The 27,872-nt window shown below is 47.7% G+C and overlaps 1 long non-coding RNA gene across 1 annotated transcript in view; it reads left to right on the forward strand.

Moving 5' to 3' along the window:
• LOC146839060 (uncharacterized) overlaps window positions 1-27,872 on the forward strand; it is a 316,080-nt gene that overhangs the window by 122,289 nt on the left and 165,919 nt on the right. The window lies entirely within an intron of this gene.

Raw genomic sequence — 27,872 nt, forward strand, 5'->3', positions numbered from 1 at the left:
TGTCAGATTAGGTTTAGTCTCGAATACTATGTCATTTCACATGAGAGAATTCACACTGGACTAAAGCCTTATACAGGAGGGAAAAGCCAGAAACATTTTACTCAGAAAGGAGATCTCACTAAACATGAGAAATGCAGTCACACGAGGTGAAAAGTAAGGCGTATCTTGAGTTGCAGAAAAGCTTCTAACAACCTGACTTTACATGAGAGAGCACATATTGTAGTTGCAATAGGATTCATCAAGAAACTCTTGCAGCATAACTTAGGCTGCCCGCAATGAACCTCCACAGAAATTTCAGGCCTGGAATTTTTTTTATTTGCAACAGAATCCACAATTTTTAGTATCTGAAAGGTACAACACTCTCAAGGTTTTTACTTTACACAGAGAAATGTTAGTACTTGCAAAAATCAACTAATTGCCAAAAAAATCACAATATTAATGGCTTAAATTTTACTCCACCCCAAAGGTTTCTACTCACCCTTGTTTCTTAACATATGACTGATATCTATATTTTCATGATAAGATTAAGCCTAGGCAGAGTTCCTCAATGAAGAACTCCACAAAGTGTCAAAAAAACTCTGGTGGTCTACACGGAGTTCCGCGAGCAGCGGAGTGCGTAAGGGTCATGTCGTTCGTGGTGATTTTGATCTCCTGGTGTTTGTCCCGCCCTGTAAAAATTATTGTGAATGGCACCATGTGCAGCGCAAGAGGGTATAGCTGCTTCTACTGGCGGCGACCACTCGCATTGAGAAATCCGATGACCCGCTTTGAGAAATTGCGGCAGGAGGTTGATTTTGCTTGCCAACTAGACATTGGCGAGCGCGAGCAAGGAAAAATCTCATCAGAGGTGGATTTTCCCCGCTCTGGCACATGACGTTGAATAGCGCGAGCGTAGAAAAAACCTCGCTACGCTCCATGGAGCGGAGTTTTTAGGAACTATGTGAGCTCCGCGGAGTACAGAAAACTCCGCAAGCAGAGTTCACCACCCAGAATGAGCTAATATACAACAGCAGGAAAACATAACAAACTAGTTACTTGCCTTCGATAACGCTCTTTCTGGTGGATACTCCTTTACCTGCAGATTATTTACCTTGTGAATATTCCCTACACGCCAGACTGGATCCTCAAACTTTAAAGTAGTCCTGCTCCACGCAGTAGGAGACACCATGCAGCTCAGTGTCGACGTCATTCTGCTCCAGAAGTGACATGCGTAGACGCATAGAAGCACTTCCCATGCGCACTGTGAACAGCTACAGAGGTCTATGAGTTCATTATCTCACAGGTCTGTATCACATATGCAGGCCCTAGGCAGATATTAATTTTCCATTTTTATCATGATTAGAATTCAGATGAGGCCTTTTCATTTCCAAAAATTCTAATTGTATTCTCAGCAGCAAGAGTATATATGAACCGTTGAATGATGACTGCGCAGTGCGCAAGATGACAGTGATATGATGATAAAACAGTCCGATCCACATTTTGTACACAGAAAGAGAGCTGTAAATTACTTTTGTACATTACAAGTTAAGCGAAGGCGATTCTTAGAAGAAATAATTTATATGAAATAGTCCCTGTATAGTCAATGTTTCGACCGTTCCAGTCAATTACCATTGTCTCCTCAGGACGGTAAATCGCCGCCTCTCCCATATGCTTCTCAACTATATTCAATACAACCTAGTAAGGATTCTTCTGTATCTCGGGGCAGCGTACCTGGGAGGAAGTCAAATTCAACTAACCAGTTCCAGCGCCCATTCGACGGACCAAACAACTGCAGCCAGTGAATCCTCGGCTCGCTGTCAAACATGTTTGTGTGACACTTCCTGATGAGACCATCGTCATTGACTGTCTTGTCTGTGAGAAGCTGCACCAGCCCTTCTGTGATGGTGGGCAGGAAGACCTTCACCGCCAAGTGAAATGCTCCCACTCCAACAGCTTGATGTGGAGTTGGGTCTCTGCCGGTGACGAGGGTTCCCTAATCCCAGTCTCCCATATGGCCTTCCCATCCCAGAAGTGATACATCCGTCGCCTCTGTTAAGTCTGGGTGGAATAGGGAGAGGGGTCTTCCAGTGGCACAATCTAATTCACTGGAGAAAATGTTGGATAGTGCCTACAATAGGGTGAGTCAGTGTCTGGAAGGACACAAAGAGGTTTTGCAGCTGCACCAGTTGTAGCAGCAGGTTACTCAGTGGCATGATGTCCTGGACTTTGCCTTTATGTGCCATGGCCATGAAAGAACTGGGAGACCTGTTGGGTTTGTAGCAGGGTCTGGCGCTGGCAGAGTTGAAAACCTCTACTGTAAGCAAAAGGGGACGAGACAGGATTTAGCGATGTGCAAAACAAATCGCCAGTTTTGTAACAAGCCTGCACTTTTCATAAAAATGCCAGTGAATGCTACCTCGTTCTTGCATTGATCCAGCGCTCGCCAATGGGCCAATAAAAGGAGGAGTCTCAGCAGCAGGAAAGCGATGTGTTCTTTGTTTATTTACTCCTCACCGGCCTGCCTGCTGTTTTGCATTCATCTGAAGGGCTTCGGACTCCACCACCTGCCGCTGGACCGGAGGACCTTCCTGGCTGCAGCCTGGACTCTTCTGCAGCCAGAGGAGAGAACAGACTGTACGTCGGAGAATGGGTCACCAAAATGAATATCCAGTAGGTTATACTGGCATGCTGCAGCAGTGTGCATCTGACTCCTCTACTCCTACAGCTTGCCCGTTCTTCCTTATCCTCGCCCAGGGCTGTGGGTGCCCTAGGCAAGGAAATGGAAGGGGGCATGGGTAAACCAGCGTGGTGGCACCTGACAGGGGGCAGTATATTAATGCAGGGTTCCACCTCCCATGGGGGATGTGGTGGGACCGGGGACAAGGCAAGATTTAAATGCAGTGGAACACCGGGCCCAGTGGGTCAATATTTTTCTAAAGGGGCCCACCAAACGCGCCAGTGCCCCGTCCACTGCTTGAGAAAAAAAAAACTGGTTGAGCCCTCTGGCCTTTCTTTGGTGGCTCCCACTCACCCCTTCTCATCCAGCTTTATCTCACTAGTGTTTTGGTGGTGGGGGTCCAGTGTTTTCAGGATACAATGGTGAGTGTAGAACCTAGTGTTTTGCAATAGGGATAATGGTAGGGTATGGGTCAGTTTGGGTGGGGGTGGCAGGATAGAGGGCAGTGTATGGCAGAAGCAGACAGTGTAGCCGAGTAGTGTTTTGAGGGTAGGTGTCAGTGTGGGGTGTAGCTTTAGGGCAAGCAGAAAGGGCCAGTGTTTTGTGGGAACGGATGATGGCAGTGTTTTGGGGAAAGGGGCTATGGTTTTCAAGGTTAGTGTGGTGTTGTTGGTGGCAGTGCTGTGGGGTAGTGTGACATGGAAAAGGGCTAGGCTATTCTAACTCCTTTTTGTTCTTGTGTAGAGTCTTGCAGGGTAGATTCTGCTGGTTCTAGAGCTCTTGGGCTGTCTGGTAACTGCAATATACTCTTGCTGCTTCAAGGCTCCGTCGGTCTGGGGTTCACTTCTGGGAAACTCAGAACTTTGTGGGCTGGATCCATATTTTTGAACTCCCACTTGCAAAGGGATGAAGTAACATGTGTGCCCATCTCCCTCTCACAATTTGCATCATGCCTATCCTATCTGTCCTAGACAATCGTTGCAAGTGTGAAAACGGGCCCCCTTTCACAGGACTGGCCCAACGTAAACTTTGTTTTGTAGCACATTTCAGTTTTTTTTTACATTTTTCAAATTATTTGATTTTGGGGATATTAAGTGTTTACAACACGGGTCTTCAACCTTTTCTGTAGTGAGAGCCACTTCTGATCAGTAAAAGTCTTGAGCTACTTAAGGCTAATCATCTTGCACATTGTTACCAGACAGTTTGTCAAGTAGGGCCTTTTAGATTGAAGACTAACCATCTGTCTGCGCCTTCTGCGCCATGGTACTCCTTTGAACTCAAGAGATGTAAAAGAAAATGTAGGCACCAATAACAATTTTGGAGGAAGAGTTACGGCCTATTGTTCAACACAGTTGAATCACTTTAATCCTTTGGTAATAAAAATGTAGCAACTCCCAGCCAAAAAGCCGTGATGAACTAGCCGAATTCTTTTTTCCAAAGTAAATAAAATATTCCTAGATTTTAAGATAACACCAGATAATCTTTAGGGACAGATACAGTGGAGGAACGAACAGTGAATAAACTAACTTACCATTTCCTGGTAATGAGTACATTCACCCCACTTTCTGAAGAGAAAGTCTCTAATCTTATCAACACTGTGAAATGTGGAGCTCTGCAGATTCTTGCCCTCCATCCGGTTTCAGCTACCATTTCTGCTCATCTCACTTTGTTATAACAATGGTGCTCAAGTCCGGCTTTTTTCCAGATGCTTGGAAAAAGGCATCTTTTTCGTCACTCCTAAAGACTCTTTCCCTCGATCCCTCAGGTGTAAAGAACTACAGATCCAAATTGGTCCTTCCTCTTCCTGCTAAAATTCTAGAAAAGGCCATGAATCAGGAGATCACCACCTTCTTTGAAAATACGGACTGTCTGGATCCTGCCCAACATGGGTTTAGACCCTGCTACTGTACAGAGTCGACCTTATCCGCAGTAACTGAAGAGATCAGATCCATTGTGGATAGAGGAGATTAATGCAGCCTTGATCCTATTGGATCTTTCGGCCACATTTGATATGGTTAACCATTTCTCTTTGGTAAGCCGTTTCTAAAGTATAAGCATCAAAGGTACTGCTCTCGAACTGACCAGGTTCTTTTTGTCAAACAGAGAGCAATTGGTATCTTTGGAAGATTTTACCTCTGCCCCATTTTCACTTCCTTGTGGGGTCTTGGGGATCTTGAATAAGTCTGACTTTACCTAATGCATACATCACTCCATTAATTGAACTAGTTCGATCCTGCTGGTTCTCTGAATTTCTTTTATGCCAATGATACCCAAATAGTGGTATCGGTTACTGCAGAACCTGAAAAAAAGGCAAAAGATTTTAGAACAAGTATGACTAGCATCGCTAATTGGATGCAGAAGAATTTCTTAAAATTGAATGCAGAAAAAACAGAGTTAGTGCAATTTGGTAAGGATTCCTCCTTCTGGAACACCTTTTGGTGGCCACACAGTCTCGAGCCCCTTCCACTCCCAGTCCAGAAGGCTAGAAATTTGGCTAGTCGTCTTTGACTCAAAACTCACTTTTATTGACTACTCCAATCAGGTAACCGCTTCCTGTTTCCTTATGTTAAAACATTCAAAGAAAATCTTGCCCTTCCTTCCCATGGAGTTTAGGAAAAGTGTTATCCTGGCTCTTGTCGTATCTAAAATGGATTATTTTATTGATCTTTATATGGGCTCCCAGTTGTCTTCTCAATAAGTTGCAAACAGTCGAAAATGTTGCAGCAAGAGTGCTGAAGAACCTCCCCAAATTCTGCTCAGCCTTTGAAGCCATTTAAGAGCTCCATCGGCTGCCTATTAGGGAAAGAATTAAATTCAAAGCCTTATGCTGTGCCCATAAGGTACTGCATCAGGTTGGCCCTCGCTTCATACAAGATGTTCAAATGATATGCCCCTTCTCGTACTCTATGGTCTAGCAATACTAGGTATGTGTACCCAGAATAGAAAGTGTCCATTGGGGAGGAAGACGTTTCTCCTACACCACCTCCAAATGGTGGAACTTTATCCAATCATTTGAGGTCAGCTTAAACTATTGAAGTTCAGGAAGGAACTTAAGACTTTTCTATTCAGCCCATAGTTTAATGTTCACATCTAACTGCTTAGCAAATGTTTAGGTATTTTATATCCCGTACTATCAGGTTTCAAATGAAACTAGTGTCAAGATTCCTTTTTGATAGTCGTGCGCTTGGTAAAAAAAATTTACATTATCAGACTCTGCTACCTGCAGCCTGATGATAATAATATAAAATTATCACAGCCTTCCCTGAACTTTAAAAGGAAAACATGACCTTGTTCTTATTTAAAAATTAACTCAAAGCTGTGAGATAATCCAGGGGTGTCTGGGAACTACCGGTAGCTCGCGATCGACTGGTTGGAGACACCTGCTTTACATTTTATCAAATTCGGCCAAAAGCAATTCCAAATATTTAATTCTTTTATGTTTTAGGGGGAGGGACCTGTTGTGATTTTGAGCCCATACATTCATGTTTCATCCTCTTAACATCTTGAGTTCTTATGCGTCCACTGTATTCCTGTTTGCACTGTATCCCTTTTTTTGGTGTTTTTAAAAACCTTTTCTAAGAACGTGAATTGACAAGGTTTCATTTTTTTATCTCTCAGTTGATATGTTTTCACCCTCTTTTGTGGATTTTTTGCAAACTGTTAAATTTTTTCCATTCTTTGGCACTACCAGTGTTGCATAGTGCATAGGTTTCAGTATTTATTTCCCTTTTATGCTGAGGGTGATTTTGGTATGAATTCGGACTTTCCTTCCGCACTTTTACTCTGACTTTTTCCTAATCATGTTGGGTTACCATAAGGCAGACTTTGTATTTGAAATTCATCTTCCCCTTGTCACCTGATCTTATTCTGTTTTTTTTCCTGACTGGAATGGACTTCTATGCACATATATTTAAACTCGGTTTGTACATATTTGCTTCAAACATTTTTGGTTTCTCTTTCTTTGCAGGTGGTTGGTCTTGCCCTCTTTTCATGTCTCTGTGTTCATGCAACCTCACTTGAAAGAATGTAAAGTTTTCCATTGTGATTTCATTTCTGTTGCTTTTTTTTTTTTTTTTTTTTTAGTTGCACGTACTTTAGAGCAGACTTGGTTGCTTTTTGAAATAAGTTTTAACAGCAATCACAAGGAGATGATGGACGGAGCGCTGAAACTTTTCAGACACTCACCCCCAGTCACAGATCTCGGTTGAGTCCATCATCGTTCTTTAGCTCACTTCGCCACCCCCAGTTCAGACCAGGCCATATGCAAATCAGTCTTGACCCTGTGCCTCATGGGAACAGTCTAGACTGTACTGCCAAGCCAGGTCTTCCATGGATCGGAAACCAGCATCCTGGGACCGGTTTCGGATTAACACCCCCTCATCAGCCAGGCTAGCTTGAATCCCAGGATGCTTGTTTCCGGTCCAGTTGAGACCTGACTTGGCAGTTCGGTCTGGACTGTTCTCATGAGGCACAGGGTCAAGACTGATTTTTATATGGCTGGGCCTGAACTGAGGTGGAGAAGTGAGCTTAAGAACGATGATGGATTCAACCCAGATCTGTGACTGGGGGTGAGTGTCTGAAAAGTTTCAGCCGTCCGTCCATCATCTCCTTGTGTTTGCTTTGTTTGCCCTAAGTTGGCAGGGTACGCCCAGACATGGGTCCCTTGCTTACTTTGCCACTGGATTCAAGCTAGCCTGGCCGATGAGGGGTTTTACCCCGAAACCGGTCCCAGGATGCTTGTATCTAAAAGAGACTATTAGTTTAGATTCCTTACCTTAGAATTACCCCCAGACTTCAGACTGGATCCAGAGAAATGTTTTCTTAGCAGTACCCCTGTGCTTCAGTAGGTGGGGTCGGTCGACTCCGTGTCCGGCGTCGTAGTCGCCGGGATGAAGTTGCGGTGTCTACTTAGACGTCGCACTTGCGCGCTGACGTCCGTTCTTTCTTTTTCCGCGCCAGCCAGCCCAGATCCAGAGAGAATGTGCCTCTTAGTCAGTTTTTGACTAAACCCTTTTTCGACTTTTGTCGACCTCTTCTTTTTTTGAGTCTTCTTTTTTTGAGTCTTCGACTTCTGGTAGCAAGAGGGATGTCCCATCGTCTGAGCGGCTTCAAGCCCTGTGACTTCTGTCACAAGGCGATGTCGGTCTCCGCTCCGCATCTCGTGTACCTTTGGTGCCTGGAGCGCGACCACAATGCAAATTCGTGCTCCGACTGCCCAGCCATGAACCTGAAGTCTTTGCTGGAGCGGTCCCGAAAGCATTTGGAGGCCCGCAGTCCGCTCCGTGTAGCTCGAAGTCCCCATCGAGAGGAAGGTCGCGGAACCGGTCACGGAGTCATCACCATTCCTCTTCAAAGTCGTTGCATTCCTCAAGTAAGTTGATGCACAAAAAGAAGGCAAAGAAGCATCGTCGTTCTTCGCCTTGTCTCTGTCCGTCGGCCAACGCGACGCAGGACCCGAAGCGTCGTCGCTCTCTGGCTCCTTCCTCGGAGCACGCTGGGGTTGCTCCACGCTACCCTACCTTTCCCAGAGCATCCCCTGCCCAGCTTCGTCAATTTAATGAAGCACTGCACAGCATCTTTGGGCAGCCCGACTCCGCAGGCGTGCCTTCGGGCTCCACAGACTCGGCTGGGGGCTGTATGCCTTCGATGCCGGCTGCTCCGGCCCTGGAATTGCAGGGTCCCGAAGGATCCAGGCCGGGATCCGGATCGGTGCCGGTCGCCTCACAGTACCTTCCCCTTCGCCGATTCCAGTGGCGACGCCCCAAACGCCGGTTGTGCTCCCAACTGGCGTCAACCCCGACATGGACACGGTGCTGGACTTTTGTACCGCTGTTCGTCCGTGGCGTTCCCTATCGCCCTGATTGGCAACCTGAGGAGGACTGGGAGGGGTCTATTGACCCTCCAGCAGACCAACTTGAGGAGCCGGACTGACAAGAGGAGTTGGGTGATGCCAGTGGTCTGGATACCTCCCCAGACCTTGGTATGCATTCTCCCTCTACCGTTGCTATGGGGAGGGAGCCTCCTACGCAGTGGTGTTGCGTAGGGTGGCTGAGGCCTTGGGCCTCGAGCTTCCTACGGTGGCTGTCAGGACTAGCCTTCTGACTGAGGTGCTTTAGCCGGCATCAGCCTGTTTGGATCCTCTGCTGCCTTTCAATGAGGCCCTCACTGACATCCTTCTGGGCACTTGGTCCAAGCCCAGCAGCTTCTGTGGACAGGATGATTACCCGACGCCACCACCCGGCCCTGGCCGACCCATTATTCCTCTCCCAACACCCTACCCCTGAGAGCTTGGTGGTCAAAGCCTCATCCTCAAAGGGCACATTCCCTACTGCTCTGCCAGATAGGGAATTCAAGAAGCTGGACCAACTTGGGAAGAAGATGTTTTCTTCCGCCAGCTTAGGACTGCGGTCGGTGAACACCGCATGTCTCTTGGACCGTTACACACACACACACGATGTGGGATACGGTTGCTCCGGTGCTGCGGCAGTGCATGAAGGAGGCCCGGGCTGTGCTCACCCGTGCTGTTGCTGAGAGTCGAGACGCAGCAAAGTTCACCATCCGGTGTAGGCTGGATACCGCCGACTCGCTGGGTACAACGGTTTCCACTTCGGTAGCCCTGAGAAGCTACGCCTGGCTGAGATAGTCTTGCTTTTCTGGGGATGTCCAATCTAACCATTTGGACATGCCCTTTGATGGCCGTCGCCTGTTTGGTGAAAAGGCACTCGAGTGTTTCAAGAACTCTAGGGCTTCGGCCAGATCTTTGGGCCTCACGACAACTTCAAATCCCATACCGTCTGCCTTTCGTGGCTACAGAATGGGTGCCCCACCGCGTTCCACCCAGAGCCACAGGGTTGTGCAAGCTACCCAGCCTCTGCATGGTCTAGGACGTGGGACCTGGCGTCATGGGCCTGGGGGCCAGCGGGCATGCCAGTCCACCAAAGCCCCCCCTGCAGCAGCCTCCAAACCTTCCTAGTCCGACCTTCCAGGGCCACCAGTTGCCAGTGGGTGGCAGGATCTGCCATCATCTCCCCCACTGGCTCAACATCACGTCGGACAGGTGGGTTTTGCAGATAGTCCGAAAGGGCTACTCCCTCCCCTTCGAGACTACCCCTCCCCCCATGCCACCAACACTCCATCCCATGTTGGAGGATCATTTCGCCCTTCTCTGCCAGGAAGTTACAGATCTCTTCGCTATGGGAGCTATTGAATGCGTCCCTGTGCCAGAAGTAGGTTGTGGTTGCTACTCCCACTACTTCTTGGTACCCAAGAAAGACAAAGGCCTGCGTCCTATCTTAGACCTCAGGGACATCAACTGCTTCCTCCGGAAGGAGAATTTCAAGATGTTACCCTTGGCTGCCCACGACCCTGGAGAATTGATGGTAGCGTTGGACTTGCAGGACGCTTAATTTCACATCCCCGTCTTGTCTGCCCACCGGCATTACCTACGGTTCACGGTAGGCCACATGCATTTTCAGTTTACCACGCCCCCTTTGGTCTTACCAGCGCCCCCGGGTGTTCACGAATGTGATGGAGGTGGTCGCAGCTCATCTGCGCAGATCAGGGGTTCCAGTCTTCCCCTATCTCGACGACTGGCTGCTGAAGGCGGGCTCGCCCAGGCTGTCGTCTCCCACCTCCAGACAACGAAGGACTTCCTGCATTCGCTGGGGTTCACAGTTAACGTGCTGAAGTCGCACCTGATTCCCTCCCATAAGCTCCTTTTCATCGGAGCGGTTCTGGACACAGCGCAGTTTTGGGTCTATCCTCTCTAGCAGCAAGTCCAGGATATTCGGGCAATGATACCGATGTTTCAGCCTCCATCCCGGTTTTCGGTGGAATGACCTGAGTCTGCTGGGCTTCATGGCCTCCTGCATCCTGCTGGTGGATCATGCAGATGGCATATACGGGCTCTGCATTTGGACCTGAAGATCAAGTGGGCGCACCACCAGGGGAATCTTTCTGATGACCTTCAGATTTCAGAAGGGACTGCAAGTCAGTTGCAGTGGTAGTTCACGAACCAGGATTGGGTCAACGGCAGATCCCTCTCCCTTCCCCAACCTGAGTTCACAGTAGTGATGGATGCGCATTCCTGGGATGGGACGGCGGAGTCCAGGCACCACATCAACCTTCTGGAGCTCCGGGCGATTTGTCTTGCACTGAAGGCATTCCTTCCTTCTGTCAAAGGAATAGTGGTGCAGGTGTTCACGGACAACACCACCGCCATGTGGTACTGGGTTGGGTCGTGGACCCTATGTCAAGAGGCTCTTCTCCTTTGGACATGGCTGGTACATCAGCGCATACCTCCGGTGGTTCAACACCTACCAGGCTCCCTGAATGCCAGGGCGGACAAACTCCGCCGCCCGTGCATGATGGATCACGAATGGTGACTTCACTCGAAGTTGGTGCAAGGTCTCTTTCAGCAGTGGAAAGAGCCTTGGTTAGATCTATTCGCCACCGAAGAGAATGCGCAATGTCAGCAGTTCTGCGTGTTGGAGTTTCCAAGGCGGCTCTCGCTCAGCAACGCTTTTCGTCACGAGTGGAGTTGCGGCCTCCTGTACGCCTTTCCACCTGTACCACTTCTGCGAAAATTACTGACCAAGATCAAACCCGACCGGTCCCAAGTCATTCTTGTGGCTCCGGACTGGGTACGAAGAATCTGGTACCCCGAGCTCTTGAGCATGGCCATCGATCCTATTGTTAACAGATTTCTGAAGTGCATTACTCATCTCTTTCCTCCTTCTCCTTTCGTAATGCCCCAGTGGAACTTAAATCTTGTTCTCACTTATCTTATGTGTGCTCCCTTTGAGCCCCTACATAATTGTCCTCTTCGCCTCCTTTGAAGACTGCTTTTTTGCTTGCCATCCCCTTTGCTCGCAGGGTGAGTGAGCTTCAGGATTATCTTCCAGACCTCCCTTTCTTGCTGTGCATCCGGACAAAGTAGTCCTCCGTACTAAACCCTCTTTTCTGCCCAAAGTGATTACCTCTTTCCACATAGGTCAGACCACCACATTGCCCACCTTCTTCCCACCTCTGCACCCTTCCAAAGAGGAGGGGAGATTCCACTGTCTGGACCCAAAACGTGCTCTGTCTTTCTACCTTGACCGCACTAAAGACTTCCGGGTGGACGATCAACTCTTTGCGGATTATGTGGGTACCAAGAAAGGTTAGTGCAGTGCACAAAGGTACCATCTCTCGATGGGTCGTCCTATGCATTAAGATCTGTTATTCTTTGGCTAAAAAGGAACCTCCAGTAGGACTGCGCACCCACTCTACCAGGGCGACGGCAGCCACTACTGCTTTGGGATGTGGAGTTCTGCTGGTTGACATCTGTCACACAGCCACGTGGGCATCCCTGCATACGTTAACTAAGCATTACTGCCTGGACAGCCAAGTTCGGAGAGATGGCTTTTTCGGCCGTTCTGTTCTCCAGGACTTCCTGGTGTGAACTTAGTTCGCAGACCTTCCTCCAGGGTTGGTATTGCTGGGATATCTATTCTAAGGTAAGGAATCTATAACTAATAGTCTCTTTCAGATGAACAAGTTACTTACCGTCGGTAACGATGTATCTGTAAGAGACATATATTAGTTGTAGATTCCTTACTGCCCCACCCATCCTCCCCATTCTGCACACTGACTTCTAGGGAAAGGGGCTCCCTTACAGGGCCCTAGTTTTGTGCACCAGGGGTCAGTGTCTTGCATGGCTCTGCGCTTCTGGCATGGAACATCGTATCAGAACTGACGTTAGCGCGCAGGAGCGGAGTCTAAGTAGACACCGCTGCATCATCCCGGCGACCACGACGCCGATGACGGACGCGGAGTCCACCGATGCCTCCTACCGACACACAGGGGTACTGCTAAGTAAAAATTTCTTCAGATCCAGTCTGACGCCTGGGGGTAATTCTAAGGTAAGGAATCTATAACTAATAGATGTCTTACAAATGCATCGTTACCGAAGGTAAGTAACTTGTTCGTTTTGTGCCTACCAGGGATGGTGCATCAATTGAGAAAGAGGGCAGATAATGAACAACATTAATATAGAAAGAAAACTGGGTGGGTGCCAGTGCACAGCCCTGGTGAACCCCTTAATTGATAGTTAATCGTTCAGTCACCTGGCCCTGGGTTCTCCAGCAAACCTGGCCATAATTATCCTCATGTAGATGGATCAATAGGCTCAAGAGCCTCCTGGGATGGCCCATATCACCCAAAACGTGCCATAGCCTGCTCGTGGAACCAGGTCAAAAGCAGATTTAAGGTCGACGAAGGCAACATACAAGTTGCCCTGCCAACCACCACAATCTTCCAATAGAGTAAAAGGAAGTGGAAAACCTGAGGAATCGTGGCTATCTTCTTCCTAAAGCCTGTCTGAAAAGGGGTTACGATGGCCTTAGCAGCAGTCCATTCGTCAATCTTGCTCAAGACCAATTGGGCAGAAATCTTCTTCGCACAGTTGATCAAGCTGATGAGCCTGAAATTGGCTGGATGGAATCTATCCCCCTTCTTATATATCAGGACGACGTCCGCTCCCTTCCAAGAGTCAGGTACTGGGGCACCACTGATAATGGCATTAGTTAAGAAAAGGTTATACCAAGACAATTTATCTCTTTCTAGCAGAAGGATATAATCTGGAATGCTGTCTAATCCTGAAGCTCTACCTCTGGTTATTGCATCCAGAGCTGAGGATGTCGGCCAGGTCAAGGAAAGGGCCAGGTACAGCTATAGAGTTGTCTGTTTACACAGTCCCCAGCACAGTGTCCGGCTCATTAAAAGGAGTTACTGAATAAAGATTGGAGAAATGATCAACCCAGGTCTGGGGAGAAATGTTATTTTGCAGAGGTGAAGCAGAGACCTCTCTCCCCTCCACTTTACAAGTGCCCAAAACGTGGTGGAGTTCTTAAGAGAGCAAGCCAATTTGAGTTCCTGCCATCTTTCTTCCTCCCATTCTTTCTTAGCCCGAGCTTTGGCCCTTTTGTACCTCTCTCCACCCAGACTGATTTCTGAGATGTCCTTTGTGAAGGATATCTACGTGAAAGTCTGAATTCCTTATTAAACCAATTGTTTACTCTATAAATTCCGATTGTGGCCGTTAATAGGGACTATAAGGTAGTACAATATTTTCTTGAAGTTGTTGTGGAAGCAGTCATTGGCATGCCACACTCTTAGTACTTGCAAATCGATTTCCCGAAGGTAGTGATAGATTGATCTTCACCTCGCCAGATGACCAAAATATCGTTGATACACACATATAACTGAAATCCCAATTGGCACAGACAAACCATGGGAACAAAAGCAGTGATTGGGATAGGACGGGGCCTGAACACCCTTTTCCCTTGTCCATGTAGGATAGTCCCAAATATCCATTGGTTGCAATAGGAACAAGGGAGTTGTCCCTTCTCTGACGGAGGGGGCCCCATTAGACTTGACCTTTTCCACGTGAGCGATTTTTCAGGGTGTGTGGTGAAGTGCCACCGGTCACCTAACATACAAAAGAATACGCATGGCTAACCATATAGAGCTATGACTCTTGATAACCAGGTGCCTTAGAATATGTGCGAGGGACACTGCCTGTTCTTTTCTATATTTTCATATATATATATTTTTTTTTATTGTTCTCTCATAAGCTCAGAAGAAGATTAGCACCACCAGATACCTGTATCAGACTGTCCGTTGGACATGGTCCAAACATCCTATACTTATCCATACAAGATTGGGCACTCTGATTCGGATGCACTGACCTCTCTATTCCCTTAGACATATGGGGCTGACCGCTTGCAACAGGATACATGCGTAGTACAAGGGACATGGTTTACACACCCATCACTCATTTATACTATGGGCAATCTGTTTTTCGGGTGTGCTGATTTGCCTAATGGGTCTTCCGCCCTTGGGTATACGGCGCTGACCCTTTAAAAACACATGCCAGTACATCGTGGTATTTGCATTTAACTTCGATGGAGGCCCATCTTTAGTGATTCCATTCCACGTGAAGAAGCGGCTGTGTGTGACAGAGGCACGAAAGCCTTCAGCATTTGGAGCGCGTTCATTCAGATTCATGCTGCCGGCATGGGACTGCATTTCCCAAGTACTCGTGGTCACATGACTGCATGTGGAGCCTTGTCTGTAACTTTAATCGCTGGATGCCTGACCTGTGAGCGGGGTTGCTGAGTGTCTGTGCCCTCGCCTGCGGACTTTGCCGTTGCTGCTGTGGTGGCGCTTGCAGCGCGCGGTGAGCAGAGCTCACGGACTACAGCCCCCAGAATTCCTGCCAGTGGCCCCGCCCCCAACTACACTGACTTCCACGTCCGGAGGCGCTAAAAGAGGACAAGCTCCCTCGGTGGAGCGGGAGCCTTGTCTGTAACTTTAATCGCTGGATACCTGACCTGTGAGCGGGGTTGCTGAGTGTCTGTGCCCTCGCCTGCGGACTTCGCCGTTGCTGCTGTGGTGGCGCTTGCAGCGCGCGGTGAGCAGAGCTCACGGACTACAGCCCCCAGAATTCCTGCCAGTGGCCCCGCCCCCAACTACACTGACTTCCGCGTCCGGAGGCGCTAAAAGAGGACAAGCTCCCTCGGTGGAGCGGGAGCCTTGTCTGTAACTTTAATCGCTGGATACCTGACCTGTGAGCGGGGTTGCTGAGTGTCTGTGCCCTCGCCTGCGGACTTCGCCGTTGCTGCTGTGGTGGCGCTTGCAGCGTGCGGTGAGCAGAGCTCACGGACTACAGCCCCCAGAATTCCTGCCAGTGGCCCCGCCCCCAACTACACTGACTTCCGCGTCCGGAGGCGCTAAAAGAGGACAAGCTCCCTCGGTGGAGCGGGAGCCTTGTCTGTAACTTTAATCGCTGGATACCTGACCTGTGAGCGGGGTTGCTGAGTGTCTGTGCCCTCGCCTGCGGACTTCGCCGTTGCTGCTGTGGTGGCGCTTGCAGCGCGCGGTGAGCAGAGCTCACGGACTACAGCCCCCAGAATTCCTGCCAGTGGCCCCGCCCCCAACTACACTGACTTCCGCGTCCGGAGGCGCTAAAAGAGGACAAGCTCCCTCGGTGGAGCGGGAGCCTTGTCTGTAACTTTAATCGCTGGATACCTGACCTGTGAGCAGGGTTGCTGAGTGTCTGTGCCCTCGCCTGCGGACTTCGCCGTTGCTGCTGTGGTGGCGCTTGCAGCGCGCGGTGAGCAGAGCTCACGGACTACAGCCCCCAGAATTCCTGCCAGTGGCCCCGCCCCCAACTACACCTACTTCCGCGTCCGGAGGCGCTCAAAGAGGACAAGCTCCCTCCGCGTCGCGGGACGCACGCGGGCGGCGCCGGGCTAAGCCCGGGCAAAGGGCGGGCCCTCAGAGGCCGATTGAGGCTGGGCTGGGACCACTCTCTGTCATCTGCAAGCTTTTTGTTGGCTGTGCTATTGTCTGGGCCGACTGGGGGTGTGGCATTCGCTGTTGGGAATCTTTGGATCTTGTTGTAAGGGGGCTGCTATACGCATATTCCCTGTAGTAATATGTCGAAAGGGACTTCTAAAGCTAGCATAAGGGCAGCAGGCATGGGGACCTTGGATAGCTATTTAAAACAGGCTGAACTAGCCGTAGTTAAGGAGATTGCGCAAGTTGAACGAAGACTGTCCTTAGATCCCCTTAGGCAGACAATCACCCTGATACCCGGGGAGGATCCCAATGCTAGTGTAACTCTTTTGGATGGTGTGCTCCCCCGTGTGATTACCAATGATTCATGTATTGATGATAGCCTTACGATTTTACCCACTTCTTTACCTTTAGATGGTCCTGCCCTTTCACCTGTGGCAGTACATACTAGACAGCTGAGGGCTAGACCCGACTTGACGACTTGTGGGGGTAAAATTGTTCCGGAGAAAAGAAAGGCTAAGAATAACCCTCAGGGTAGTCGCAAACAGGCAAAATTAGCAAGACCTAGTAATTTCGCAGCTGGGTTGGTCCAAGCGAAAGCTAGTATCCCCCATCCTGATAGAGAGGATATGGGGGAGGGAGTAAATGACCATATTAACACAGACATTGACAATACTAGTGAGAAAACTATGTCAAACTTTATTACGATTCTAGATGAGCGTCTTAGATTGCTTACTTTGCCCTTAATGGCTACGCTGAAGAGGATAGAGGATCGTATTAATACAATTGAATCGCATCTCAATTTTAAAGCCCCAAAGACGGGGTTAAGCACCCTGGCAGCTGATCCGCTAAGTGCCGTTACAGCTTCTGTTAATAACCTATTGGACTCCATAATAACCCCACTCCAACAACCTCCACCTCCGAATGCTAATCAGGGGATTGGACAAAGTACTCAACCCTCAGCGCCACAAACCCTAGGAACAATCCAGCAAGGGGAAATGGGTACACAGAATAGAGTGGGGAGGTCTGATTCTTCTTTATCACGATTTCATAAGAGAGAGGTGTTACAGTTACCAGCAGAGGCTTGCCCCCATACAATAATTTTAGCCAACGTTCCAAAATTAGAAAGTGGAAAAAAGGAACATTGGACTTCTCTTAAAAACAAGGCTCTCCACTATCTGTCTAATAAAACTGTACTGGGACAACACCTTGATAGTCATTTTATGATGATCAGAAGGGTTCCGTGGGTGGGTAAAATAGACAAAAGTTTAGAGGGTGATTGCATCGTCATAAGCTTTAGATCACCTAGGCTGGTCGACGATATATTGAGGCAGGCTGGCTCATTGAGAATCCAGGAGTACGTTAACGTTCTCCCTTTGGGTTTTTTTTACCCCCCATTTCACCCTAGGTCAGTGTCTAATGTCCGTCCCAGGAACAGTGGTTTTTGTGATTATGCTGTCCCAGGCTCCAACAGATATGATGTTTTTTCCAACCTAGATGAAAATGAGTGACTAGGGACATATGAAGAAATTATTATCCCAGACACCCAAGTTGCTGCTCCTGATACAGTAACACTCGCTAATAATCACATCAATATTGCTGGGGTCAGGCATGGGCCGCCGGGCCCAATACCATTATTAACAAAATTGGTAACCTGGAATATAGCTGGCCTGTAAAATAAAGTAGATGACCCAGCATGGAGAGAATTCATTGGGTTTGGAGACATCATAGGTCTCCAAGAAACCTGGGACACAGAGAATACCCTGACTATTGATGGGTATACGAGCTTTTTTGTGCCCGCTGTACCATCCAACATGGGGAGGGCAAAGGGTGGGCTGGCAACTTTAATCTCCGCTAGTATTTCTGGTACACAGGCCCAATTAGACACGGGATCTCAGAACTGTTTGGCAGTACGAATCTCCCAGAGAGGGGGAAATGACATTTTAATTGTTAATTTTTATAACTCATTTGATAGAGTTACCACAACCGAACACCTGGCCGCATTAACCCGTTTCCTGGTCGAATACAAGGAGGCCAATAGACATCATTGTTTTATAATAATCATGGGTGACTTCAATATTCATGGCTGTATTGATAAATGCTTGTCCATAGACCCTTTAGGCCCGGTAGAGCAGGGAGAGGCTCATTTTCAGCTCTCAGCACAGGGAGATTTTCTTGAGTTGACTTTGGCAGACCATGGTCTGATACTCCCTCCTATGAAGGATGAGGAAGTTCCCACCTTCAAAGGGAATGGCAAACATTCAGTCATTGATTATATTTTTGTTAGTACTACACTCGGAGAAATGATCCATGGTTATACAGCAATTTGGACGCACTATAGTGACCATAACCCTGTGGTTCTTAGCATATCGGATCTCTTTATAAAGCCCGCTACAGTCCAGGATAGAACTGATAAATCTGATATCCGTCCCACAGACCAGGGTCGCAGGATTAGATGGAATAAAGTAATTCCAGGCGACTTTCATACGAATCTTAAAAGTAACGTCGGTCCTGAGATGATTATGTGTCTGGACATGGAAGCTGGGAATGAGGAGGTTTTAAGGGCGTATTCTGCAATTTGTTCCCAGATCTCAGCTGACCTTAGATGTTCAGTCAAGGCTAAGGATCACACTGAGTTAGGATGGTTTGATAAGAACTGTTCATTAGCGAATAGAAAGCTTAAGGCCGCTCTGAACAATAAACCAGTGAACAGGGCCACTGTGGCCTTGCTAAGAAAAGAATATAAAAAAGCCTTAGAAACTAGAAAGAAGAAGATCCGGGAGGATGCGTGGGAAGAATTATCCTCCGTGGACGTCCTCAGAAATAGCGCTAAATTTTGGTCTGTGGTCAATAAACCTTTCTTTTGTGACCCCTGTATGACCAATTAGATTGTGGTACCGGGGAAGATTTGTGGTGTTCACATTTTAAGTCAGTCTATGAAAGGGTTAACAACAGGGAACTGTTCTTGCCTCTTCTCTCTGTAAATTCATATACTTTAACGGTTACTGAAGTTGAGGTGGCTGAGGCAATCGGTAAGATGACGAGCAATAAAGCTCCGGGCCCCGATGGTGTCCCAGCAGACCTTTTTAAATCAGATCCTGAGACCTGGTCCATAGTTTTAATGAATGTTTTTAACAGGATATGTGTTGCAGGTATCCCGGACACTTGGTCCGAATCTGTAATCATACCTATTTTTAAGAAGGGGTGTAGGGGGGATCCTAGCTGTTACCGCCCCATCTCCCTTATAGACTCAGCAGTAAAAGTTTTGGGGCGAGTAATTTTGGGTAAACTAACAGCTTGGCTAGAGAATACTGACACCCTCTCATGCTTACAGTATGGGTTCAGAAAGGGCCGTGGCACCATTGACCAAAGTCTGAACCTACTTTTGTTAATAGGTAAATACACTTCTGCTAAAAAAGGGACGCTTTATTTCGCTTTTATGGACCTGTCCTCGGCGTTCGATCGAGTGAATCGGTCGAAACTGTGGGAACTGCTCCTCAAGTATGGCATCAATGAAAATATAGTGTATTTCCTAGCCGATCTCCATAGGGATCCTAGCACAACCGTCAGATTTGACCGGCTCGGTAACTGCACGGGCAAGATCGGAATCGTAAATGGTGTTAGGCAGGGCTGTATTTTAGCCCCCCTGCTTTTTACGCTTTATATTAATGATTTGGGCGTTGTTTTAACCAGGGCGTGCAAGGACATCCCTAGGGCGGGCAAGTATTCCATCCCGGCATTATTATATGCAGATGATGCTGCCTTGTTAGCACGCACAGCAGTGGGGTTACAATGCCTTTTAGATTCTTTTGGTAATTTTATGAAAGCACTAGATTTAAGCGTGAATTTCTCCAAATCGCACGTCATGATTGTGGGCAGTAAACCTAAAAGAGTTAAGACTATGCATTGTGAAGGGCATGTCCTATCTCGGGTCACCAGATTCCCTTACCTGGGGGTTATTTTTGATGATAAGTCTACCTGGGCCCCACAATTAGCAGCTAAACGTAATGCCTTTGCTAGGTCTACTTTAGCTGTTTTGGATTTTGCACGTAGACTGGGGGTGAAGCCCATGCAGGCCATGTTGAACATTTATGCCGCTAAATGCATCTCCATAGCAACGTATGGTGCTGATTTATGGGGAATTAAAAACGTTAAGGAGCTACAGGTGGTTGAGAATAAGTTTTTAAAATCTATTTTATTTCTTCCTCAGTCAACCCCCGGTTATATTGTTCATCAGGAATGCGGGATGGACTATTTAGTGGACCGCATAGCCTTAGCCCCATTATTAAAATGGATATCAATTTGGTTGAACCCCGAACTGGAGCTGAATCGTGAGATTTTTAAGGATTGTACATCGCTTGAGCATGGTAAAGCTATTCCCTGGTTGAATTATGTTAAGAACTTAACCAGAGAAATTGGCCGCCCAGAACTATTTGATCATCCAAACAAATTAACTAAGGGGGATGCGCAATGGGTGAAGGATAACTATAAGCAGCGGGTAATTTCAGAAAGGGAAGAAAAAGAGCTGCTCGAACCCACAGTAAGGGCGCATCAGCTATTAACCACCTCTAACAGCATTGAACCATACTTGGTCATTGTCAATAACATGAATCGCCGCTTTTTATTGACCAGGTTCAGATTAAATAAATTTCATTTGCTGTTTACTGATTCCCCGGGGTGGTTGAAGGAGAGGGATTTGGAGATTTGTCCTTGTGACGGTTTCTCCATTAAAGATACTGTGCATTTTATCTTTTTCTGTAAATATTTGGCCCCTATTCGCAAAAAGTTCATCATCCCCCTTATTAACAAGCATTTGCAATGCAATAGGTCTCGCAATTGCGAGATTTTGAGCTATTGGCATTTTAAATGACAATGCCTTTTATTTATGTGATTAAAAAACGTGCAATAATAGAAGGCATTGTCATTTACAATACTAATAGGTCAAAGTTTCGAAAATGCGAGACCTATTGCATTGCAAATGCTTGTTATCAAGTGCTCCCCCCTTCTCCGTATCACCAGGCAGCGCCTTCCGTCTGCAGTACAGATCTGCCAGTTGAGCCTGCCCTTGGCACAGACCCACTCACCACAGGCCTCAGGGTGGTTAGGGAAGGATAGCTTTTAACCACCCTGGCTCGTGCCCTGTAGTTTTATTCTAAAAATGTTCTGCTTGTAGATTATAAATAGGCGCCCTCTGGAGAGATGCCCTGGGGCGCCGAGACGGACTGGTCTCTCCTGCCAGCAGCTGGCAGATGGTCCTTGCGAGGCTGCAGTCTGTGAAAGGCCGGCAGGGGGCGGCCTCCGTGTGGCTGACTCCTCCGAAGCCCGACTGGCATTTCACACCCGTGTGGCATGAGGTTGACCCTTAACCAGCCAGAACGACCTGTAAGAAACTGACTGGAGGTGGTGCTAACCAAATCCTCCAATTTCGACTGATTCAATATTTCTTCCGAAATCCGCAGTTATTTCTGTTATCGCAGCTCTAAGAGGGCCCCGCTGCCTGACATGAGACTGACTCTGCCCCAGCCCGACTAGCTTCAAGCCTGACAGGTGACACTGTCAGCCTCACTGTGCAGGGAAAAGATTGTTGTAGGCGGTGTGTAGAACTACCAGACCACTCAATGACGCCTCGAAACAGTCCTATATCTTTATTTTACAAGTCGGTGTCACGTTCGTTCATCAAATTGGTTTAATTAAACGGAACCAGAAGTACAGTTGCCAGAATTGACTGATGTATCATAAAGAAGCCAGTACTGAAAACCGAGTATCCCAGTGACCTGGCCCACTCTGCTAATCCTGTACCTTGGTAGTGAGCAGGGCTGGGTGTGGCGTGAAGAGGACAGCATAGCTGGCAAGGTTTCAGATTGGTATGTGTAACATTTCTATAACTTTAGAGTAATTATGAGTGACATTTCACCGACAATGAGTGACACTTTCTCACGAGAAAAATCAAGCAGATAAGATGAGGGAAACAAATATCTGAAATTACATCCATTTGAGCAACGTGACTGCGTCAGCAAAAATATTTTCATAGCATAGCATGTCAGTGCAACAATAGATCTTGACTTACACACTCTTCCTGCAGGGGCAACGTAGGTCTGAGACTGGCCATAGCACAGTAAGTAACTATTTGTTATAATCTGACACACCGTACAACCAGCACCAGCTGCCTGATAGCGCTCTGCCAAAAAGGAATTTTCTAATTAACACACACACACACACACGCACCCTGCTCGACTCACTTTCATTAACTACGTAATGTATTCTAGGAGCTGTATGTAATGACCGGTCCGGATTGGCTGGTCCAACTGAACAAAGCGACAGTGCTGATTATTAAAAGAAAAGTCCAGGGCAGGCACATGTGTGAGAGAGAGGGCGGAGAAGGCAGCCCGGCAAAGTGCAACTGCAGCATAAGGGAGTCTGGAGGGCTCACAGGCGCTTTCCAAATTAATGTAATTTGAGCAACCTGCTGAACTCAAGAACCATAGAGTTTGCTGGGAACTTTATACTACGGTGTTTGGACCATTCGTTCCGGGCTTCGCTCCCCGCCCCCACAGCAACTTTACTTGATTGATGATCCTGTTCCAACTGGAATTTTTTTTTTACAGAAACAGAACCCTTCAGAGAGAGCAGTGCAACAACCGTTTCTGCTAAAAACACCTAGCAAAACATAGGGACAGAGAAAACATTCACAAGCGGCCTCGAAGATAATTAACACTTGTTTCGGAAAAAAGTCAGTAATCACACAGCGTTTCAGTTGAAAAATAAGGAACAGGCACTGCAAGCAGCACTTACTTCTTTTCAGCGGTAACACGCCTTCTGGTAGCTGGTGCCCACAACTCGGACTCTCCCGTGCGGCCCCGCCCATGACAACACAGCTTCAGTGCATGCTTTAAACCTAAGGGCTGCGGTGTGCTATGTACAGGCTGAGGCTGCAGCTGAGGAACCAATCCAGCGACCAAGTTCACTCAGCTGCCAGTGTGGGTTCGACTCTGTGATTAATAAATTTCCCACAACGGTGCGCCAAAGCTTTTCTTGGGAACTGTGCTGACTGCGCCTCGGGCGGCAGGAAAGAGGACCTGATTCGACCCGCCTTAAATAAAGTTGTATGCTAAATCCCGAGCGGCGTTCAGTGCGCAGTGCCCGCGTGTAACTTGTTACTTTATAACAACAGCTGAGCCAGGCGCCAAGCCTGCCAGAGCACTCCTCGGCTGTGCGCACAGTTACCGCGCGCCGCCACACTAGTTGAAGGTGAATTCCATAGGCAGCCTGTGTTTGGTGGTGGGAGGGAGGGCAGCCTACGGGGAGATGGCGCTTTAAAGTTGAAAGCACGGCGCTTAGGAAATGTGGCGCGCGCGCGCTTGGGGGCGGGGGAGCGAACCCTTTGAAGTGCTCCCAAAAAGCGGAGTGCATGGCGGCACCAAGCGCGTGATTGTGCGCGTGCTAGCAATGCAATCCGCTTTTTGGGAGCACTTTTAAAAGCCCCTATAGTCTCGCTTTGCGATCGCTTACGCGATAGCAAGGCGAGACCTAAAAACAAAGGATTTAGGCAAGTCAAACCTGCTCTATTGTATCTCCAGTTGCTGGGCTCTACCTGGGAGATATTTAACTTAGCCAATTTTCTGGCAGTTTCAATGAGATTAAGGAAGAAAATCATGTGGTTATAGTATAAAAAATGATTAATTCATGAATTTGTCTTAGGTGCTATGTATATTGTTTTAACATTTGCTTATTTTAACTGTTATTTATAAATGTATGGTCCATGGTGTTTTTATACTTTTATGGTTTTTGCTATGAACCGAATAAAGTAATTTTGACTGACTGACTGACTGCATCAGCGTGATGCGATCATACAACCTGAGTGAGTAGCCACACACCAAATTCGGCTTTAGCTAGCCCCGGATCCTCTATTCAAGCAACAGCAATTACTCTGGACACCGTCATTCACCTGCTGTGGTGTTACGGATTGCTGGCTCCCCGTATATAGGTATGGGTCTCTGACCCTACGTTTGTTAGATCTGTAATTTTTTCTGCACCGAGGCAGCGTGTTCCTTGTATAGAGGAATGGGTCCCTGAACCTACCTTTTTGTTTAACTTGAATCTTTTGTGCATTGTGCGCGTCTTTTCTTTTTTTTTCTTGTTATGAAAACATAAAGAATGCTGCATTTGTGTTAAAGATATGGAAGTTTCAAAGCACACTCTCACATGTCGTAGGAAAGTTCTCAGTGCACATGTGGCAGGTGCTGTGTCTTGAAAACAACGCACCCTGCACCCATGCGGAGGTCAACTATTTTAAGCCCATGTCGTCCATTGCATCGCAGCTTTGTTATTGCAGTGCACATCAAACACGTCTGCAGTTTTCAACTTGAAGAATGCTGCATTTATGTTTAAACTAGGCAATGTTATCATGTGCCTTACAGCTGCATATTTTCATGGGGCAGTTGCTTCTGAAATCTAAGCACGCTGTACTTGTGTGTTAGGCCAACTAGCTCTAAGAGTCTTTTTTTCCCCCATAACACCACATGTTTGCTATGGAAGTTACTGCACTAGGTTCTGCCTTTGTTCACCCTGTGCTGCCGCGACACACGCCTGTTATGAGGCACGAGCCATAAAAAGCATTAATACACAAACTTCAAGGCAGACACATGACTGCCTCCACGGTCTTGGCGTGTCTCCCCCTATTGTTAAACACCATTATGCTGTCAGTTTGTCTCGATAAACCTTAGTGACATCTGAATACATGCTTGGGGAACCTATTAGGGACTTCACAGCCATACGAAAATACCTCAGTCACTATTGCAGACACCGCCTATGAGTATTTGGATGGTTTTTAATATACTGTGCCCACTTTATCTTTACACTTGTTCTGAAATGCATAGAACTGTTACAGCCTTCCAGAAGACTTATTTTCTTACAATGCTCCCCTTCCTATAATTCTTTATTAGGGCGAAGAGTCACCCTGAGCCGCATGCCACGGTGAGTTGAGGTTCTTAAATCACGGAAATCAATTCATGTATGAAATTTTATAACTTATTTTAATGAGGGTTGACTTCTTCTTTTTATCATTTTTTTATATATATTGTAAATGTGTTTTAAACTGTACTTTTATGGTTATCCTCAGCATAATAACCGAATAAAGTTATTTTTGATTTGAGTTTAGTTGAGGTACATTTCTGAGCATTAACCAAGGAGAAATTAATTGCGTGATAGCTTGGAGAGATGAACTGACCCGTCAGAGATCCCACGGCAGCTCTGTGGAGACTCAAATTCACAAGCTACTTCTTGCAAGGAGTTATGGGAACCAAATCATGTACCCTCTGACCTTTTGCAGGCGACATAGTTAATTTTAAATCCCTCCTTGCACAAAAAATTTCAGAATGTCTAAGAATCCAATCTTTTGAGGTCCGGAGCGTGGGGTCTGTCTTCTATATCTATGCGTTTTAATACTAAATAATGAAAGCGCCTAGATTTTTGCACCATATAAGTCAAGGTAGTTTACGAGAACGCTGCGTGCCCCTTGCATCTGTTCCCTGCGGCGCGTGCATCATACCAGGAATCCGACCCAGAGCTGGAGGCTCCTGCCGGATTCCTGTGCTTTGGTAGCCTGGTTCATCGAATTGTTGCCTTCTGAAACATTTAACCCCGGTTTGTCCAAAATGCCCTCAGTATTGATACAGTGCCAATTTATTCCTTTACATTTACTTTCCAGTTTGCCCATTAACATTTTCTTTTTGGGAGGAGGTATGTTTTTGATAATTCAAATGTAACTCCTGTAGAGGCGCACATTTTCACAGAGGATATCGCATTCACAGTGTATCCTTCCTGCTACGTGGGAGATGGGTGTGGCCCGGAGCTTTTTTCAAAATCATTCAATTTCCTTTTGTATATTTAGAAAGCTTTTTTTCCTATCCTTGTGCTTGCGAACATGAATTGTATTAAAAATACAAGCCTTGACTGAGCCAATAGACTCTTTGATAGATATTGTATGCTGTGTTTTTCTCTGCCAGGCGCACAACATATAGACTGTTCACAGACTTTCTGTAGTATGCTTCGTTCTGGGCAGATCTAGTCTAAGCCCCACTCTACTTTTATCCTCGTGTTAGTGCAGCCCGATGTAAACAGTAATTGTAATGTATTTGCATTTATATAACGCTTACTACCCCTGACGAACATTGAAGCGCTTTTTCGTCGAGTCGCACGCTACTCCAGGATCAAACTATGGTTAGTGATGAATTAGTATAGGGAAATATAAAATTATTTTGAGAGCTGGACATGTTGGTATGTTAGTTGGGTTGAAAAAGATAGTGGAGGGATAGAAGAGGGAAGGGTTTGCATTTATATAACGCTTGATTCCCCTGATGAAGTGTTGAAGCGCTTTTCGGCGAGTAGCATGCTACTCCAGAACCCAAAAAAGATGAATAGATAGATCAATTATGGTGGTAGGGGGGGGAGGAGCCTAGCGCGCAACCAAGATGGCCGCATAGGCTTGTGGCTCCCGAGGGCCTCCGCAACCTCCCACGTCTATCCTGTCATAATCCTGATTTTCTCGAAGGGCTTTTGTTTATGATCTTGCGCTAAGGTGCCACTCGTTTTCCGAATCGAAATTGGACTCCGGGAACCGGTTTTTTGGCGATCTGAAGTTTGCGGCCTTCTCCGGCCTTGGTCCCGGACTCGGGTTGGTGAGGTGCCCGGCTGCGAAGTGAACAACAGCGGCATGCCAGGCTGGGCCTGCCCCGGACCCCGCACTTTCACTTTCGGTTTCGAGTTGGTCTACTGACACTGATGAGGAGACATTGGGAGAGCTGCGCCGAGTACGGAGTGCAAAGCCTAGTCTTGACCTGTAACCGGGCCTACTTCAGCTAGCGGCCCGGATCTCCTAGCCTTCCTCCGGGTGCTGGAGGGTGCTGACCTTACTGATCGCTGACGATGACGACAAGAGTGGATGGTGACAAACTGAAACCCAAATCTACCCGGAGGGGAGCCTATTCCCAGGCCAACAATATGGACCGCTATGCGCAGCCAAAGGGATCCCCCAGTGGATCACGTAAATCGCCCGAGCCGCCCAAGGAGGCCTCGGGCGCATCACCCGAATTGACTCTGCTGGATGTCATGGGGGGCATTGAGGAGATGAAGGTGACTGTGAACCAACAACTGGATACTCTGGCCAACAAATTGGACTCGGTGCTGATTGATGTCACCTTGGTCAGAGCGGACCTGTCGAAAACCAATGACCGGGTCGACTCGTTGGCCCAAGCGTCGTCGAGCCTAACGGTAGATGTGGCCGCTTTGCAGACGACGGTGCGGAGGCTACAGCTCACTAGTGACCTGACTGAGCGTCGCCTCGAGGACTCTGAAGGCAGGGCCAGGCGGAACAACGTCCGCATTATCGGCGTGCCCGAACGATCGGAGGAGTCTGCTGTGGATCTCTTTGTGGAGGATCTAGTGGTGACTCATCTAGCACCCAAAGGACTGAGCAAGTTCTTCGCTGTTGAACGGGCCCACAGGGTTCCAGGGGGTGCGCCTAAGGTGGGGGCCCCCCCGCGGCCGATCATTGCCCGACTTTTTAATTTTCGGGATAGAGACGCTATCCTGCAGGCGTCGAGGGTGGCTGGGCCATTACGATTTGAGAACTCTGTTAGCTTTTACCCAGACTTTACGCAAGCGGTTCAAAAGCAACGGATGGGTTTCTCGGCCATCAAACGGCGCTTGAGAGACATGGACTTCAAGTATGCGATGCTATTCCCGGCTAGGCTGCGGGTCGAGCTAGATGGTCGCTCACACTTCTTCGACCGGCCGGAGGCGGTGGGAGAGTGGCTGGATGCCCTGCCCAAGAGTCGGGAGCCGGAGGGTCGGATGACGGAGAGCGGAGAGGGTCTGA

The sequence above is a fragment of the Triturus cristatus genome, chromosome 4_2 (genome assembly GCF_964204655.1).
Source record: "Triturus cristatus chromosome 4_2, aTriCri1.1, whole genome shotgun sequence".
NCBI classification, from domain to species: domain Eukaryota; kingdom Metazoa; phylum Chordata; class Amphibia; order Caudata; family Salamandridae; genus Triturus; species Triturus cristatus.